Genomic DNA, 20,256 nt, shown 5'->3' with positions numbered 1-20,256 from the left:
AAATTTCTTCTTAAAAATACTCAACAGTTCATACAAACATAAAGATTTTTTTCTAATCCAGCTGTTTTCGAAATGTTCTTCTCTAGAGAATCCAATTTATTTTTCAATTTGCCTGTTAATGTAATAGTAATTCCTTCATGCTGAATTTTGTCCACTGCTTCCATTTTCTTAATCTCTTCCTTTTCCAATTTCAAAAGTTCCTCATTGAATACAGAGCATTCACGTAGTGTTGGCATTAAGCAGATTACAGTATTTTTTTCTGCAATGTTCTGGTATATTTTCTCTGCAACTATTACTTCACTTGGAAATAAATTATGTAGCAACCGACTCTGTAATGCTTCTCTGCCAACTTCTGTGAGTAGTCCAATTCTGATATCTTTCAGAATACTTGCATAATCTTCATCATTTGCTTGCCTCATATTGGTAGTGAGTTTTTTGTACTCAAAGAATGACCAAATATTTGCATTACCAATACTTCCTAATGACTTCTTTGTGTCTTCATGTGTCACAGTATTAAACACTGGTTGTCCTTTAACTGGAGTGAGCTGCAGAAGATCCCCAAAAACTATAACATGTTTTCCACCAAATAACACATCACAGTCTCTCTTTAGAATTTGCTGCATTCTTAAATGCACAAAGGCAAGCATTAAGTTTGATACCATGCTTACCTCATCAATAATGAGAACTTGCATCTTCTTCAACACTCTTGAAACTTCGAAGCATGCTTCTCCTGTTAGCTTGTGATATTCTATTTTGTTCTCATGCTCCACTGGTAACATTAGCAAGCGATGTAAGGTAATTCCTTTTATGTTATATGCTACTAACCCAGTTGGAGCAGTAACAACACAAGACAAAGTTGAATCTGTTTTTTGCTCTAGGTAGCTTCTGATGACTTTAATTAAGAAACTTTTTCCAGTTCCAGCTTGTCCACTCACATACATCCTGATTGGTCCAAATATTGCGCATGAGCACTCTTTCTTTTCATGTAGTAATCCATGATCAATTTTTTTTGGGACTTCTTCATAAATTTGTTTTTGTTCTTCATTCAGTTGCTGTTCCAAATTCGGTAAGTCTATTAAATCTTCCTGAGCTTGATTCATAGCTGTTTCCACTTCAGTCATTGCTATTGCAGTTTCATTTTCTACGATTGGTTGTCCTAGGGGATCTTGACTGAGCGTTCCAGAACTTTGGCTGTCTTGAGAACTGTCTCTAGCTACTTCAGCTGCAATTGTAGCTTCCTGTTCAATTTCTTCATTTAACATTTGCACATAATTTGTGAAAGTACTGCATTCAATCGTATCTTTGCATGCATTAAAGAAATCTTCATAGCTGTGAAAATCTCCAAGTAATTCATCCTCTGAACGCCATGGTTTAAACAGCTGTAAAAGTGCTAAGTAGTAAAATTCCTTTTTGTCAGGAGTGTCGCAACTCAGCTTCCTGTGATTAATCAAACTTCCTTTTGTTTGCTTCACCAAACATCCTTCCTCACAAATGACTTTATATTTTCCATTGTTGATGTCTTCTGTGGCTTTCCGTGTAAAAATGTAGTTCTGCATCACTTCATAGAGACACATGTTCTCAAGATGACGACTTCTTTTTGGGTAATATGTGTCCAACATGTTTGATTTCAAAATATCTGTACTTTCCGGGTCATTCTCTGCCAAATATTCAATTTCCCCAACAGATTTCAGTACCCGATTTCGCATTCCTGCAAGGCCTAAACTTACCCAAATTATTCTTCTGGATTTGAAGTACAGACTTGCAGATGATAACCTATCTGAGCATTCGTAGGATCCAATTTCTCGATGCGGTAACATCTTTAAACTGAAACTGTATAGCTTCTTACTGACAGTCTTTTCGTGAGAAATCTCTTCCCACATTTCCTTCAATTCCGTTTTCTCAGATTTAGTGATGTAAGATGTGACATACCGAGCAACAGCAATAGAATTGTCAGCAACATACTGTATATCCATGTTAGCATTCCACATGCTTAAAATGACTGGGTTGTAGTCATTTATATATTTTGACTCTTCTTTTCTTCTTAGGTTGTACGTATTTTTGGGAGATTTTCTTCTAATAGTATGTCGCACAGCTGACATAAAACTGTTGACTCTTCCTTTTGAAAGAACAGGTCGTGGAAATCCAAATCGACATTTTGTGTAGAATTTTTCTTTACTCTTATACTTTCGTCGACAGTATTTTCCACACCGATGACTTTGGAAACGTAAAACTTGCTCTTTTAAGTTTTTCTCTTCTGTGCTTTTAGGTATAGCACATGTTGCATATTCTTCAATGAAAGATAAAACTGCATCATCAGAATCTGTTCCAAATTTTGGGGCATCCTTGATCCACAACAGCATATGAATATGAGGAGCACCTCTTGCTTGGTACTCTTTTCTCCAAAAGAAATCCACAACTTCTCCAAGAGGTGGATTTTTTTTATTGCAGATGAAGGACATCATAGCCTCAAATCTATGATTGAAATATCTGCAAACATTAACCGGATCCAATGAGCACAATTCTCCTGCTGTCTTGTATTGGATGTTTTCAATATTTGAATTTGCCTCTCGAAGAAAATCCAGAAGATCATCCCAAGCGTACTCAGCACAGCTTAGGGTGAGAAACCATGTAGGAGTTCCTAAATTCCGTAACATACATTTTAATTCTCCATGGCGTCGGTACCAATATTAATTTGTCCCACGCTGACAAGCCATTAGATTAATCAAATGAGATTCCAAATGATCATCTCGCTGTTGCACTTTGTTCATAAAATCCTTTGCAGACACATTATGTAGATGTACTCCAGTTTTCAAAATGTGATTTACTGAATAAGATAGTGCTGACAAGTCACTTTCAAATAAAAGATGGAACAAATAAGGAATACTTTGACGAAATCTTGGATCTTCTGCATATAATCTTGTAGTCCGATACTCAGAAGCAGGAATCTGTACTGGGTGTACATATCGTCCACCTTTTCTTGTAGGAAACAGCTGGGGAAAACAACGAGCTTCCAAACTCTCCTCCCATACACTCACGGGAGTTCCTTAGCCTTTTTTCATCTGAAACAGATCAATAGTGTTTGCCATAACTTCTTTTGAATGAAGAGGATGTATGCTGAAATGTTCATAAATTTCTTCTTCTTTTGACTTATCCACTTTTTCAATTAGCCCAGCTGGTATTCCTGAGTCTGGTAGTAAAACTTCTTCATCTTCATCCATATAAATTGTTTCATACCATTTATTATTTCTTTTCAAATATAAATTTGCTCTTTGTACTTTTCGTACATCTACCAGCTCCTGCCAAATTTTCTTATTCTTTGTTGGTACTGCATTAACCAGAATAACTAATGGTTCAGTTTCCAATCTATCTGCATCAATTGTTTCCATATTTTTTTTCAAATCCAATGGCAAATAGACAACTCTTCCTTTTAAACCTCTTTGTAAATCCGAAGGAGGTAATTTACCTGTTTTTGGCTCCATACGCACTATGGTCTGAAACGGATGGACACATTGAATGAGTATAGACTCATACGTATTTAAATCAGAAAGTTCTGCAGGAATATCAACCAATTCTAAATTATTATGTACAGCTCTGGCTGGCATCCTATTTTCTTCTAACTTGTTCTAACAGTATTTACAAATACGCTGATCTTCACCCAAATCAAAACTATTTTCCAGAAATATATATGTTGCAAAATCCTTCCACTTATAATTATCTTCATTTTCACTTTTTTTTATACAGATCTCTTGTTTGAATTTTGTAATGGCTTCTCCAGCAACAAATACAAGTAATATTTGGTCTTTCATTAGAGATGATAGTTAATTTTGTCATTTGATATTCAAAATTTTTACTAACAGTGGGTTCTACATTCTCTTCCACATTTTCTTCAATAACTGTGTCATTACCTGCACTTTCTTGTTCTGGACCAAAGTAACAAAACTGAATTTCATCAGTAACCTTCTCTACATCTGATACAGATCCACGGAACAGAGCCCTATTCAACTCATTCAACTTTTGTGCTGGACTTTTAGCAAAATACAATCTTCTCACAAACTTTCTCATATCTGTATGATGAACTGCCAGCATCCTAAAATGGTGAAAAACACTTTTGCAAACTTTCCTAGAAAGACAAGCCAGAGAATGTCCTTGCAAACCAGTATTCTCTCTCACTCTACATGGATCAAGTCTTTGAAGGGCCTTAATCTTCTGTTTAACACTTTTTTTACTATATTCTCTTAGAAACTCACGTAATTTATCAATAGATTCTTGTTGTACAGTACAAATACTACTACAATTCCAAGTGTACACTGGGGCTTTAGGACGTCTCCCCATAACCTCATCAGCTATCACTTCTTCCTCATTTCTTGGAACCATTTTCTCCTTTTCCATTACACAACCATCTTTCACTTCATAAGCACGACCTCTGGTGTCAACTGCATGCAGCGAACTATTACTTTGAAGATAACTCTCTTCATTAAAAAATGGTTCAGTACTTGAACTATGCATCCATTCTCCTAAAAACACTTTACAAAAGTTATTTCTTTTCGCTACTCTTTTCGTTTTGCTTTGTGACTTCATAACATTGACCATTTTATCTAATGTACGGATCCTGTTCAAAATTAAAATGAATAGTTTTCTTTTCAAATCTAAAGCCTTAGCTACAATTGATTCAATATCTTTTTTTCGCTTATAAAATTTCGCTTTCTTCTTATATTTTTATATATTTTTCACATCCTTTAGCAAATTGGAATCACTCTTCTCTGAAACATTTTTCTACGAATGTCTTTAAATGCTGTTTTTCTTTTTAAGTCAATCTTTATTGCTTCTAATTGTACATTAGAATTTTGTAATTTCTCACTTTTGTCCTGTTGTTTTCTACTTGAAACACTATTTGCAGTGGGGACATTTTTCAAATTTGTTCTTTTTGGAAGATATTTTTAAAAAAATCCTTAGTTTGCTTACCAGAAGACTTGTTCTTTTTTCCAACATGAGGATCTTCAACTAATTTGGGTGCTCCAGTTGTCTTCAAATATAAATGTTTTTTCTGTTCTTTTCTCTTTCTTGATTTTATAGGCATCTTTAATTTATTTCACTGTTGGTCAGCAATACCTGAAAGAAACTAAAAAAAAAATACCTTTATGTAATTAAAATGTATTACTATATTTTTTTTGAGCTTTTCAAATCTTATAATACTATCTACCCCTTTCCTACAAGTGAAAAACACAATAAAACCAACACGAATTAAAGCTTCCCTTTTCCTACAAATGCAATTCTAAAAGAACCAGAGTAACACTAAATCTCTGACAACAATTCCTGTGTGCGCACAAACTCATGGTGTGATTCTAGGCAGAAAACGAAATTTGATTTGCAATTTGAAAGCACACTTACTACTGTGGTACAGCAAGTGATAATTACTCTAACAGTCTGACACATTTTCATTATAGTTTTCAGAAATTGAAAAGAGCACATGCCCAAACAGCTTTTTGAGACCATGAACATGTGCAACCTGAATGACGTACTACACTCTAGCAAAAGGAAATAAGCCTTGGTGATGTTCAATGTATTAGCGTTACTCACTGCTATCTGAAACACCACACAGCGCTGAATAGTAAGCATGACTGCACATGAGAAACAGCTTGCTCTCTGCTAAGAGTGTGCTTCTGGAGACTGTCTATTGTCAGATGCAAGAGAGATCTGCATGGACGCTTGCACAACTGCATAAACACTGGAGACATGTATGTAACACTACATGTGTGGTAAGGGTTAATAGGACTTTTGAACAGATACAAACTACATGACCCATTGCAGAAGTGGAAGGAAAATTTACCATGTTGATTTCAAATGTGTTAGCATTGCCCTTTAATTTGTGACATATTATTTGGGCAGAATGCTAGCCATCACAGTTCAACAAAACAAGCTTCCCCTTTCCTACGAATGCAATTCTAAAAGAACCAGAGTAACACGAATTGAATCTCTGACAACAATTCCTGTGTGCGCACAGACTCACAGTGTGATTCTAGGCAGAAAACAAAATTTGATTTGCAATTTGAAAGCACACTTACTACTGTGGTAGAGCAAGTGATAATTACTCTAACAGTCTGACACATTTTCATTATATTTTTCAGAAATAGAAAAGAGCACATGCCCAAACAGCTTTTTGAGACCATGAACATGTGCAACCTAAATGACGTACTACACTCTAGCAAAGGAAATGAGCCTTGGTGATGTTCAATGTATTAGCGTTACTCACTGCTATCTGAAACACCACACAGCGCTGAATAGTAAGCATGACTGTACATGAGAAACAGCTTGCTCTCTGCTAAGAGTGTGCTTCTGGAGACTGTCTACTGTCAGGTGCTAGAGAGATCTGTATTGACGCTTGCACAACTGCATAAACACTGGAGACATGTATGTAACACTACATGTGTGGTAAGAGTTAATAGGACTTTTGAACATGTACAAACTACATGACCCATTGCAGGAGTGGAAGGAAAATCTACCATGTTGATGTCAAATGTGTTAGCATTGCCCTCTCATTTGTGACATATTAATTTGAGCTGAATGCTAGCCATCACAGTTCAATAAAACAAGCTTCCCCTTTCCTACAAATGCAATTCTAAAAGAACCAGAGTAACACGAATTGAATCTCTGAGAACAATTCCTGTGTGCGCACAGACTCATGGTGTGATTCTAGGCAGAAAACGAAATTTGATTTGCAATTTGAAAGCACACTTACTACTGTGGTAGAGCAAGTGATAATTACTCTAACAGTCTGACACATTTTCATTATATTTTTCAGAAACAGAAAAGAGCACATGCCCAAACAGCTTTTTGAGACCATGAACATGTGCAACCTGAATGACGTACTACACTCTAGCAAAGGAAATTAGCCTTGGTGATGTTCAATGTATTAGCGTTACTCACTGCTATCTGAAACACCACACAGCGCTGAATAGTAAGCATGACTGTACATGAGAAACAGCTTGCTCTCTGCTAAGATGGTGCTTCTGGAGACTGTCTACTGTCAGGTGCAAAAGAGATCTGCATGGACACTTGCACAACTGCATAAACATTGGAGACATGTAAGTAACACTACATGTGTGGTAAGGGTTAATAGGACTTTTGAACATGTACAAACTACATGACCCATTGCAGGAGTGGAAGGAAAATCTACCATGTTGATTTCAAATGTATTTGCATTGCCCTCTCATTTGTGACATATTAATTTGGGCTGAATGCTAGCCATCACAGTTCAAGAAAACAAGCTTCCCCTTTCCTATGAATGCAATTCTAAAAGAACCAGAGTAACACAAATTGAATCTCTGACAACAATTCCTGTGTGCGCACAGACTCATGGTGTGATTCTAGGCAGAAAACGAAATTTGATTTGCAATTTGAAAGCACACTTAGAGCAAGTGATAATTACTCTAACAGTCTGACACATTTTCATTATATTTTTCAGAAATAGAAAAGAGCACATGCCCAAACAGATTTTTTTATGCTGAATACAAACCATCACAGTTCTAAAAAACAAGCTGCCCCTTTCCTACGAATGCCATTCTTACAGAACCAGACCAACACAAATTAAATCTCTGACAACAATTCCTTTGTGCACACAGACTCATGGTGTGATTCTAGGCAGAAAACAGTATTCCTGGGTGATACCAGTACACCTTAACTTCTAGAGAAGACATACTCCATAATATCTTACAAGTTCAAGGCACTTAAATATCTTCCTTATCTTAAAATATAAAACACAACTTTAAAAGTGGAAGGAAAATGTTCCATGTTAATTTCAAATGTGTTAGCATTTGCCTCTCATTTGTGAGAAAGTTATTTCTGCTGAATGCTAACCATCACAGATCAAGAAAACAAACTGCCCCTTTCCTGCGAGTGCAAGGCTAACAGACCAAGAGCAACACAAATTAAATCTCTGATAACAATTCCTGTGTGCACACTGTCTCATGGTGTGATTCTAGGCAGAAAACAGTATTCCTGGGTGATACCAGTACACCTTAACTTATGGTGAAGACATACTCAATAATATCTTACAAGTTCAAGACAGTTAAATATCTCCCAAAACACAAAATGTGAAAAACAACTTTAAAAGAAGAATCACATTTCTAATATTTATATCAAAATGCACCACATACATTCCCTCTCAAATTCATAACTCACCTTTAAAAGTAGTTAGTTCAGAAAGAATTGTGGCACTCAAACAGCAGATTATCACAGCAACAATCTCTGAGCTGTACACCTCTCTCCTCTCACCAGAACCAGTTAATGGCAATGTTTCCCTCTCTTTTTTCACACATATACATGTTAACTCCAAATCACAGTGCTTCCCACATTTTTTTCAAATGGAAACACACATTTCTATTGGTTGCAAATTTCAACCCTTTCCAAATGATCCCTTCCCCCAACATTACTTCTGCCTGCTACCATAGCAACAGGTCATGGAACACTGGTGTGAGCAGAGAGGTCATAAGTTCAACACACAATGTTTCTAATCCTTAGAGCAAGAGTGCTTGACTTTTCAAACCTAACAGCAAATCCAAAGTAATGTTCTGTGGCTACACATTTTTCTGAGCCAATACAAAACATGCTTGTAAAAATCTAAACATACAGCCTAGTTTTAACTGTAAAATGGTTTGAATCAGCCAATAAGTTCTTTAAAAAAAATAAAAGTATGTTAGCCTCCATTTTACAACTATCTTTCTTTTCATATTGCCATTCTACTGAAAGACACCTTCTGAGTGCATCCAGATCTCCTTGAAAGATGTTCACAGTGTGGATTGTAGGTCATAGCTATGTCTTCTGGAGTGAAAAGTTTGCAGAAAAAAGAGGTATTGTGAAAGACCTTGCTTTGCCAAATGTAGACATTAAATGGATTGGTCAGAGAGGGTTAAAGTGGCACCAATTAATGCCTTTGGTGAAAACCTTTCTACATCTCCCACAGCCTAACCTTATTATTGTGCACTGTGGTGGAAATGACCTAGGCACTTTAACTGGGGTAGGTCTGGAAATGCTTGTTAAGGACACCTTTGTGCAATTGATGTCACTTTTTCCACAAACTGCCTTTGTATATTCTAATATATGCCAAAGGCAAAAGTGGAACTGGTCCAACCAATTTTGTCCGCAGATTGACAAAGCAAGAAAGCACGTCAATAAGTCTGTTTCTGCTTTCCTCAGAGACTATGGTATGGGTTCTATATACCACAACAACTTGCGTTACAACATGCAAGACATTTATAGAGGAGACGGTGTACATTTCAATGATGAAGGGAACAGAGTCTTCCTCTTGAACTTTCGACTCTGCATCGGTACTTACTTGTAGGTACCAAAAAAACACTTCATAAACACAATGGCTCTTTTTAGAGCCACCTAACATCTAAACATTTAATTTTGATATTTGATTCTATTTTTTTTTTTTACCGCCGTACGCGTACCGTACGCGCACAGTACGCGTGCCCTGTGATTTAAAAAAACAAAAAATGTCTTTTTCACACTTCTGGGTCCTTCTTGGACCCCCTGACAAATGCTAGGGGGTCTGCAACTCTCTACCTTGCCCCCTTTTCACGTTCTTCACCTTTGTTTGCAGCTAATCCAAAATGCTTCAGCCCGAATTTTACTGGGAATCCCGAAGTTCAAATCTATTACTCCACACATTAGGCATCTACACTGGCTCCCAGTTAGAAGCCGGATAAAGTTCAAGGCATTATGCATCGCGTACAAAGCAGTTAATAACGTCGGCCCACAGTTCATCAGAAATGCTTTCCGCCCTCTTGAGCACACTAGAACACTCCGTTCCTCTTCCGCTCACTTACTCAAAGTGGCACGAACCAGGAAGGCTAATTGGGGCGACAGACGCTTTACGGTCTCCACAGCAAAAATCTGGAACACACTGCCGGTTGATGTCAAAACTGCCCCTACCCTTTTGATTTTCAGGAAGAAACTGAAAACTTGGCTTTTTTCACCTTGATTTACTTGCTGTAGCATCATTTCCTTCCCCTGAGCGCCGAGACACCCTCGGGTATTTGTGCGCTTTAAAAATTGCATAAACATAAACATAAACATAAACATTTGCTAGACACACAAAATGGCGGCCGACACTTCCTGATTTCGACCGACTGGAATGTTTACTGTCATGTAACCACCAATCAGAATTATGCTCGCGCACGGCAGCGTGCGCGTACGGTACGTGTACGGTACGCGTACGGTGCATGGCTTTAGATATATATGAACTTTTAACTGTAATTTTCTCAGGAACTACTGAACAGATTGACTCCAGATATTCAAAAGGCACATCCCTGACCTGAGGACTTTCTCTTTGCCAAATTTCAAATAATTCTGTTCAGCCGTTCGGGCATTACCTTTGACTAAAGGACCCTATGGAAAAATGCATGAGGAAAATACGTTTTGGGACCCCTCTTTTTTCTCGGCCGACGCTTGACGAATCCCCCCGAGAATTTTAGGGTACGAGCGGAGCGGAGCGCCCCACCTATTTTGAAAATTTCACAAGTATTCGTCAACCGGCGCCCAAGTTATTCAAAATAGAATTTTCAGATTTCCTATGGAAACACGGTCCTAACTACTGGCGACCGGCAGTAGATTATATATATATATATATATATATATATATATATATATATATATATATATATATATATATATATATATATATATATATATATATATTACCTACTGACGGTCGCCAGTAGGTAGTTATAGTTAGGACCTATTTTCCATAGGAAATCCGCAACATCCTATTCCCAATAAGTCTGGCGCCGGTTAACGAATCTTCGCAAAATTTTCCAAACTTTTGGCCAGCTCCGGTCCGCTCCTATCCTGAAAGTTTCGTGGTGATTCGTCAAGCGGGGGCTGAGAAAAAAGGGGGGTCCCAAAACGCTTTTTCCCATTGCAATTTCCCATAGGACCTGTTGACGCAGCTACAGCCCGAACTGCTGAACGGAATTACACCAAATTTGGCAGAAAGGTAGACCTTGGTTCAGAGTCATGCCTTTTGCTTAAGTGGTGTAAATCCGTTCAGTAGTTCCTGAGAAAATCAAAAGTAAAATCACAAATATATCTGGGCGGAGCCTAACCACACATCTCATCGTGAGATCTGATTGGCTGTCAGCACTTCATCCAAGAAGTGTTGGCAGCCATCTTGGGACCAATATATATGATAGCACCTCATTAAAAAGCATTGCAGTTAATAGAAGCTTTTAAGACTTTAGTTACATTATAAATCATTTGTTGAGGGTATCACACTCATTTTAGGAATTGTGGTATGTTCTAAGGCGATTTTACCATGTGAAAAAGCCTTCTGCTGGGATATCATGAATCATGTTTGAGAGAAAACTATTTTCACATGCTTTTCCCACAGAGGTTTGGAAGGTGATCTATAAGCTAAACTGAGAGCATATTTTCTGTAAATTCACATTATCTTTCTTAGTCATGTGAGAATGAAGTCTGACATTCTCAGTAAAACATGTACATCCAACAAGGGCAGAGACTGTCAGTTGATTCCTTTGTGTTCTACTGAAGCTTCCCAGAGTGTTCCAAAGAACAACTAGAGATCTAACACTCCTACTTATGATAAACGTATGGCACACCTGAAGCCATCTTGATTGGAATAAAGTGGTAACTCTTAAAACATTTAAGTTAAAAAGGAACAAAATGAGGGGTTTCATTTTGCCGTAGAATGTATGATTAGTGCTGCAGAAAGAAAAATTAGGGCACATTTTGAGAGACTTCTCAAATCCTCTTCTATTTCATTAAAGAATTCTGACATGCAGACTGAAACATGCACTTTCGATACCAGCAGCAGACTTCCCTGGTGAGCAGTAGCTTTACTACAGTGATCTAATGAGCAACTAGAGTGCTAACATTCTGAATTTATGGCAAATGTGTGACACATCTGAATGCCTTCTTCATTGAATCAAAGTAAACAAGCATTTGCAATGCAATAGGTCTCACATTTACGTGAGTTTGAGCTATTGGCATTGTAAATGACAATGCCTTTTATTTATGTTTTGGTTTTTAAAACATAAATAAAAGGCATTGTCAGTTACAATGCCAATACCTTAAACTCGTGTAAATGTGGGACCTATTGCATTGCCAATGCTTGTTATGTATGGATCAGCAGTTGCATGGCAACTTAAGCTATGAATTCTAAAGTTCTGCCATTAGGCTGTACTTTTGACCTAGCGCCAAGATGCCCCGATAGTTAGCAATGTGCTCCAAAAGTAGTAAATAAATTTATATCAACGTTTTATGTTTCATTTTTTCTGTAGATTGCTTGACATACCACTAGAGGGCATAAACATGGTTTCTGTTTTTCAGAGTGCAGACAGAATGGAGAAATGAGCGGCCCTTGTCCAACAGTAGCCGCCACATTGGCATTTTGCCGTTTTCAGCCAGTTTCTTCTAGTACGAATACTCGGCAACATAACGTAAACGGTGGGAAAGGAAAAATTACCTATGAAAAAAGAGACAAAGTAAAATAAAGGAATGTAACAAAAAAAAAGAACAAGACAAGCCCGGCGGAGTGTGGCGCGCGCGCTTAGCGGGGGCGGGGGAGCGCATTCCAGGCAGGGGAGCGGACCTTTTGAAGTGCGATGCCAAACGGATTGCATGGCGGCACGATGCGCGTGATTGTGCGCGTGCTCGCCATGCAATCCGCTTTTCGGAGCACTTTTAAATGACCCTTACCATAGTCTCGCTTCACGATCGCTTACGCGATAGCAAGGCGAGACCTAAAAACTGACAGTATGCCTACTGAGGAGACTGTAGTAATTGAGGAAATTAGGAAACTTCATAACAAGTCTCCCAAGATGGCCACCAGAGACAAAAGAGCCCAAATGTAGCACAAATATCACCGAGATGTAGCCCAAGTATAGCCCAATGACAGAAATCCCAGAGTGTTTTAAAGAACAACTAGAGCGCTAACAGTCTTACTTATGACAAAAGTATGGCACACCTGAAGCCATCTTAATTGGAATAAAGTGGTAACACTTAAAACATTTAATTTGCAAAGGAACAAAATGAGGGGGTTCACTTTGCCATAGAAATTATGATTAGTGCTGCAGAAAGAAAAGTTAGGGCACATTTTGACTTCTCAAATCCTCTTCTATTTCATTAAAAAGTTCTGACATGCAGACTGAAACATACACTTTGAATACCAGCAGCAGACTTCCCTGGTGAGCAGTAGCTTTACTACAGTGATCTAATGAGGAACTAGGGTGCTACCATTCAGAATTTATGGCAAATGTGTCACATCTGAATGCCTTCTTGATGGAACCAAAGTAAACAAGCATTGAAAATGCAATAGGTCTCGCCCTCATTTAAGTTAAAGCAATTCTGTTTGTAATTAGGTGGCTTTTTAGCTTTGCTTTTATTAGTGTTTTTTAAAATTTCATGTACGTAACATGCATATATGTATATGTATGCATGCATTTATATTTGTATTTATATAGATATGCAGAACATATATATGTTTATATATGTATGTATATATATATATATATACACATACATTTATATAAATGCATATGCATATATGTGCATATGTGTGCGTGTAGAGAGAGGTAGAGAGAGGTAGAGAGGTAGAGGTGTAGAGGTAGAGACGTAGAGGTAGAGAGGTAGAGAGTAGTAGAGAGAGAGGTAGAGAGAGGGAGAGAGGTAGAGAGTAGAGGATGAGTAATAGAGAGTAGAGAGTAGAGAGAGTAGTAAAGAGAGTAGCCGGTAGAGAGTAGTAGAGTGAGTAGTAGAGAGTGAGTAGTAGAGAGTGAGAAGTAGAGAGTAGTAGAGAGTAGTAAAGAGTGAGTAGTAGAGTGAGTAGTAGAGAGTGAGTAGCAGAGAGTGAGTATTAGAGAGTGAGTAGTAGAGAGTAGTAGAGAGTGAGTAGTGGAGACTGAGTAGCAGAGAGAGAGTAGTAGAGAATGAGTAGTAGAGTGAGTAGTAGAGAGTAGTAGAGAGAGTAGTAGAGAGTGAGTAGTATAGAGTAGTAGAGAGTGAGTAGTAGAGAGTAGTAGAGAGTAGTATAGAGAGAGTAGTAGAGAGTGAGTAGTAGAGAGTGATTAGTAGAGAGTAGTAGAGAGTGAGTAGTAGAGAGTAGTACAGAGTGATTAGTAGAGAGTGATTAGTAGAGAGTAGTGGAGTAGTAGAGAGTGAGTAGTAGAGAGCACGTAGTAGAGAGTGTGTAGTAAAGAGAGAGTAGTAGAGAGTAGCGGAGAATGAGTAGTAGAGAGTGAGTTGTAGAGAGAGTAGTAGAGAGTAGTAGAGTAGTAGAGAGTGAGTAGAAGAGAGTAGTAGAGAGTGAGTAGCAGAGAGAGTAGTAGAGAGTAGTAGAGTAGTAGAGAGTGAGTAGTAGAGTGAGTAGTAGAGAATAGTGGAGAGCGAGTACTAGAGAGTGAGTAGTGGAGAGTGAGTAGTAGAGAGAGAGTAGTAGAGAGTAGTATAGTGAGTAGTAGAGAGTGAGTAGTAGAGAGGAGTAGTAGAGTAGTAGAGAGCGAGTGATAGAGAGTAGTAGAGTGAGTAGTAGAGAGTAGTAGAGAGTGAGTAGTAGAGAGAGTAGTAGAGAGTGAGTAGTAGAGAGTGAGTAGTAGAGAGTAGTAGAGAGTAGTAGAGTAGTAGAGAGTGAGTAATAGAGAGTGAGTAGTAGGGAGTAGTAGAGTGAGTAGTAGAGAGGGAGTAGTAGAGAGAGAGAAGTAGAGAGTAGTAGAGAGTGAGTAGTAGAGTAGTAGAGAGTGATTGGTAGAGAGTAGTAGAGAGCAGTAGAGTGAGTAGTAGAGAGTAGTAGAGAGTGAGTAGTAGAGAGTAGTAGTAGAGAGTAGTAGAGAGTAGTAGAGAGTGAGTAGTAGAAAGTAGTAGCGGGTGAGTAGAGATTGAGTAATTTAATTTAAAAGGAACACAATGAGGAGGTTCATTTTGCCATAGAAATTATGATTAGTGCGGAAAAAAGAAAATTAGGGCACATTTTGAGTGACTTCTCAAATCCTGTTCTATTTCATTAAAAAATTCTGACATGCAGACTGAAACATGCACTTTCAATACCAGCAGCAGACTTCCCTGGTGAGCAGTAGCTTTACTACAGTGATCTAATAAGCAACTAGAGTGCTAACATTCCAAATTTATGGCAAATGTGTGACACATCTGAATGGCTTCTTGTTGGAATGAAAGTAAAAACCTGAAAGTATTTCCTACTGAGGAGACTGTTGTAAATGAGGAAATTAGGAAACTTCAAAACAAATAAGTCTCCCAAGATGGCCACCAGAGACAAAAGAGCCCAAATGTAGCAAAAATATCACCAAGATGTAGCCCAATTATAGCCCAATGACAGAATGCCCCAGAGTGTTTTAAAGAACAACTAGAGCGCTAACAGTCTTACTTATGACAAAAGTATGGCACACCTGATGCCATCTTGATTGGAATAAAGTGGTAACACTTAAAACATTTAATTTGCAAAGGAACAAAATGAGGGGGTCATTTTGCCATAGAAATTATGATTCGTGCTGCAGAAAGAAAGATTAGGACACATTTTGACTTCTCAAATCCTCTTCCATTTCATAAAAAAATTCTGACATGCAGACTGAAACATGCACTTTGAATACCAGCAGCAGACTTCCCTGGTGAGCAGTAGCTTTACTACAGTGATCTAATGAGCAACTAGAATGCTACCATTCAGAATTTATGGAAAATGTGTGACACATCTGAATGCCTTCTTGATGGAATCAAAGTAAACAAGCATTGAAAATGCAATAGGTCTCGCCCTCGTTTAAGTTAAAGCAATTCTGTTTGTAATTAGGTGGCTTTTTAGCTTTGCTTGTATTAGAGTCTTTCAAACTTTCATGTACATACCATGCATATGTATGCATATATGTATATGTATATGTTTGCATGCATTTATATTTATATAGATATGCAGATTATATTTATATGTTTATATATGTATATATATATTCACTGAAAAAAACATAGGTTTCAGGCACGTTATAGTTAGGAATTAGCATTTAAAAAACCTTCGAAATTCACTGAAAAAACCATAGGTTTTAGGGGCGTTATAGTTAGCTGGACTTTTTACTCGTACAAAATCATCAAAATTCCCCCGTTATAGTTAGTTCAGCTAACTATAACTCGCGCACCCACAATGCACTGCTGATGACGTCACATAATACATCACTCATGACATGGTCAGGGACATCACTCATGACATCACTGATGACATCTCAAATGACATCACTGATGACATCACTGATGACATCATCCAGTGAATGTGTGTTTTTCTGAAAATTACATATGTTTTATATATGTATATCTCAAGGTCGATGGAAGAATAAATGGATATATAAGTGTCTAAATGGATGATTTGTTTTTGAAAAATTGATTGTATAACTGACTGATTAAGTGTATCTTAGTGAATACATTGCTTAGTGAGTAGTGTTTAAATATGTAAATATCTGTATCAGTCTCTCACTTTGTGTATAAGTGGCTGCATGGGTTGGTGAGTAGCTACATGAGTGTCTATATAGGTTATTAGTTGGTTTTATGAGTATCAGTATGAGATTCTGAGTGTCTGTATGGTTCGGTGGGGGGTATTACGTAGTGCATAGGTGCATGAATGAGTGACTGACTGTTTGTGTAGAAGACAGCATGTGTGCAGGACTGTATGGGCGGATGAGTGTGTGCATGGGTGTGTTAGTGAGTGAATGACAGTCTCAATAGTGTCTTTATGAGTAACTACATATGTTTTAAACTAGTATATGTGACTATTGGTGTATGTAAGTGAGTATATGTGAGAGTGAGAGATTGAAAGAGTTCCTGTATGAATAAGTATGTGTTTCTATAAGTGATTGTTTAAAAGACTAAGTATGTGTAAGTTTCTGTAGAAGTAAGTGTGGTGGTGTGTGTATAACTGTATATGCAAGTAAATGGATTTTTGATTCTTTATTAGCATGAGTGACTATGTGTGTGAGTAACTCTATGGATGAGTGGCGTTGTGTAACAGGATGTATAGGTGTATGAGTACATATGATGAGTGAGTAGATGTATGAGTGAATGTATAGGACTGTTGGTGAATGAGTGGATGTGTATGTGGATCTTAGAATTACTGAATAGGTTGTTGTAACTGATATTGGTTTGTCCATTGTTTTGAAAATTTTTGTTTCTATTTTTGAATGTGTGTATCAAAGGTTATATTAGGGGGAGAGGAGGTCTGCCACTCTATCAGCAAGGATGATGTCATCAGTGATGTTATTTGAGATGTCATCAGTGATGTCACTGACCATGTCATGAGTGATGTAATATGTGACGTCATCAGCAGTGCATTGTGGAGGCGAGAGTTATAGTTAGCTGAACTAACTATAACGGGGGAATTTCTATGGTTTCGTACGAGTGAAAAGTCCAGCTAACTATAACGCCCCTGAAACCTATGGTTTTTTCAGTGAATTTCTAAGGTTTTTTAAATGCTAATTCCTAACTATAACGTGCCTGAAACCTATGTTTTTTTCAGTGAATTTCAAAGGGTTTTTAAAATGCTAATTTCTAACTATGCCCACAGAGATAGGACATGTGAAGAAAGAAGAAAAAACGCACAGAAAGCAAAAAAAGAAATGCAGAAAGAAGCAACAGAAGTCCTCAAAGATGAAGAAAAGTGCAGGAAGAAGGATAATGTGCAGAAAGAACAAACAGAAGAGCAGAAAGAAGCCTTGTTGCAAAATCATCCTGTACCCTCAACTTTTTCAGACGGATACTGGTGGTAACTGAGTCTGACTAACCAGTCCTAGAGCCAGTGCTATGTTAAAAGACACTCTGAATACAGTGATATCCCCTACATACACTAGGGAACACTATGCGTTGTTGTCCCCCTGTGATCAGCATGACCTCCTCTGTAAGGCCCTAGTATATAATAGGGCAGGGGATTAAAACTACCTCTTAAAACGAGCCACAGGGTGTGTTTGCACACGTCACCTCAGGCCCCATCCCCTCACTTCCCCACTGTGTAAACACGCCCTGTGGCCGTTTTAAGTTGGGAGATTAAGTCCCCTTGAATCCTGAGGGTCCCTAGGGTCCAACTAGACCACTAGGTACCTCCAGTAAGCGCCACAGAGCTGCGTTGCAGAGAGGTGTAAAAAGGGGCACGGCCTCGACCACCTCTCTGTAACGCAGCGCAGTGGCGCTTACTGGAAGCACCTGGTGGGCTAGTTGGCCCCCAAGGTCCCACAGGATTGAAGGGGAATTATTTCTGCAACTTAAAACGCAACACAGGGCTTGTTTGCACACTTTAACTCAGGCCCCGTCCCCTCCCTTCACCACTGTGAAAACACGCCCTGTGGCCGGATTTTTGTTGGGAGGTTAAGTTCATTTGAATCCTGAGGGTCCCTAGGGTCCAACTAGCCCACTAGGTACCTCCAGTAAGTGCCACAGAGCTGCGTTGCAGAGAGGTGTAAAAAGTGGCACGGCCTGGACCACCTTTCTGCAACGCAGCTCAGTGGTGCTTACTGGAAGCACCTGGTGGGCTAGTTAGCCCCCAGGGGCTCTCAGGATTGAAGGGGAATTATTTCTTCAACTTAAAATGCGCCATGGGGCGTGTTTGCACACGTCACCTCAGGCCCAGTCCCCTCCCTTCCCCACTGTGTAAACACACCCTGTGGCCGTTTTTTAAGTTGGGAGATTAAGTCCCCTTGAATCCTGAGGATCCCTGGGGGCAAAATAGCCCACTAGGTACGTCCAGTAAGCGCCATTGCAGAGAGGTGTAAAAAGGGGCACAGCCTGCACCACCTCTCTGCAACGCAGAGCAGTGGCGCTTACTGGAAGCACCTGGTGGGCTAGTTGGCCCCCAGGGTCCCTCAGGATTGAAAGGGAATTTTTTCCCCAACTTAAAATGCACCACAGGGCGTGTTTGCACACGTCACCTCAGGGCCCGTCCCCTCCCTTCACCACTGTGTAAATGCGCCCTGTGGCCGTTCTAAGTTGAAAGATTAAGTCCACTTCAATCCTAAGGGTCCCTAAGGTCAAACTATCCCACCAGGTACCTCCAGTAAGCGCCACAGAGCTGCGTTGCATAGAGGTGAAAAAAGGGACGTGGCCTCAGAACACCTGTCTGCAACGCAGCTCCCTGGCGCATACTGGAGATACCTGTTGGGCTAGTTGGCCCTCAGGGACCCTCTGTATTGAAGGGGAATTAATTCCCCAACTTACAACTGGCCAGGGGGCGCATTTGCAGAGTGCTGCAAGGAGGGGGCGTGGCCTCCAGCGCGATGCTGGTCTTTTATTTATTTTATTTTTTTAAGAAGGAGGGCTGTGTTGCCCCCCTTCTTTTTCAAATTTACTGGCCCTGGAGACCCCATCCCCCAGGGCCTGCACCCTAATTTTTTTTAAAAAAATAAATAAATTTGGCCCTCCCAAGGCCTTAATCGGCCCTGGGGACCCCAACCCCCGGATCATGGCCTTTTTTTTTTTATTCTTTATGAGGGGGCTGTGTTGCCCCCCTCCTCAGGCCACTTATGGCCCCGGGGACCCCATCCCCCGGGGCCAGCCTTTGTTTTTTATTATTTTAAAAAAATATATATTTCTAGAAACACCTAGGACATGCTGGACAAACCGTATGTACCTATCACCATGACGATTTGTGTGATATTCATTAAAAGGTGACTATGCATAGAATGAATTTACATGGAATGTATTTAAACCTCTAGTGAAGCTCTGACGTGTCTGACGCCCTACCGTGCCTAATCCCGGTGCCCCCGCTGGTGGGTACTCTCCAAGTAGACACCCTTGGCGTTTATTTATACAAACATGGGTAGCTATTGACGGGCACATTTAATATACACGCACACCAAGCCATTCAAAGGGGATTCGACAACAATTCGACCAAACTATGCAAGAAACCCCCCTCACGGTTAATAAAACACACATCCAACGCCGGATGTGTAATACTTTTTATTTTACTCTCTGGAAAGGAGACGAACCTCACTTGAGAGTCACAGCGTGCTCCTGGCTGAGCCCAATGCTGTGTTATACCCACCAGTGTCCACCGAGTGCCTCACACCTCTGTGTTGTATTTCACCAGCTAGTGCGTATGCTATGACACTCTCTAGCCCATGTGCACTGTAACACCACCCCGTGAATATGTCATGCCACACTTGCCTTCACACGGGTTATATTGCCCCATCTAACGTGCCTTCCTCGATGCCTATATTATAACGCACAGTGCTATGCCATACATATTACAATCTGGGATCCATATCTTTG

Source organism: Triturus cristatus, chromosome 7 (genome assembly GCF_964204655.1).
Source record: "Triturus cristatus chromosome 7, aTriCri1.1, whole genome shotgun sequence".
NCBI lineage: Eukaryota > Metazoa > Chordata > Amphibia > Caudata > Salamandridae > Triturus > Triturus cristatus.
This window is presented reverse-complemented; position numbering follows the sequence as displayed.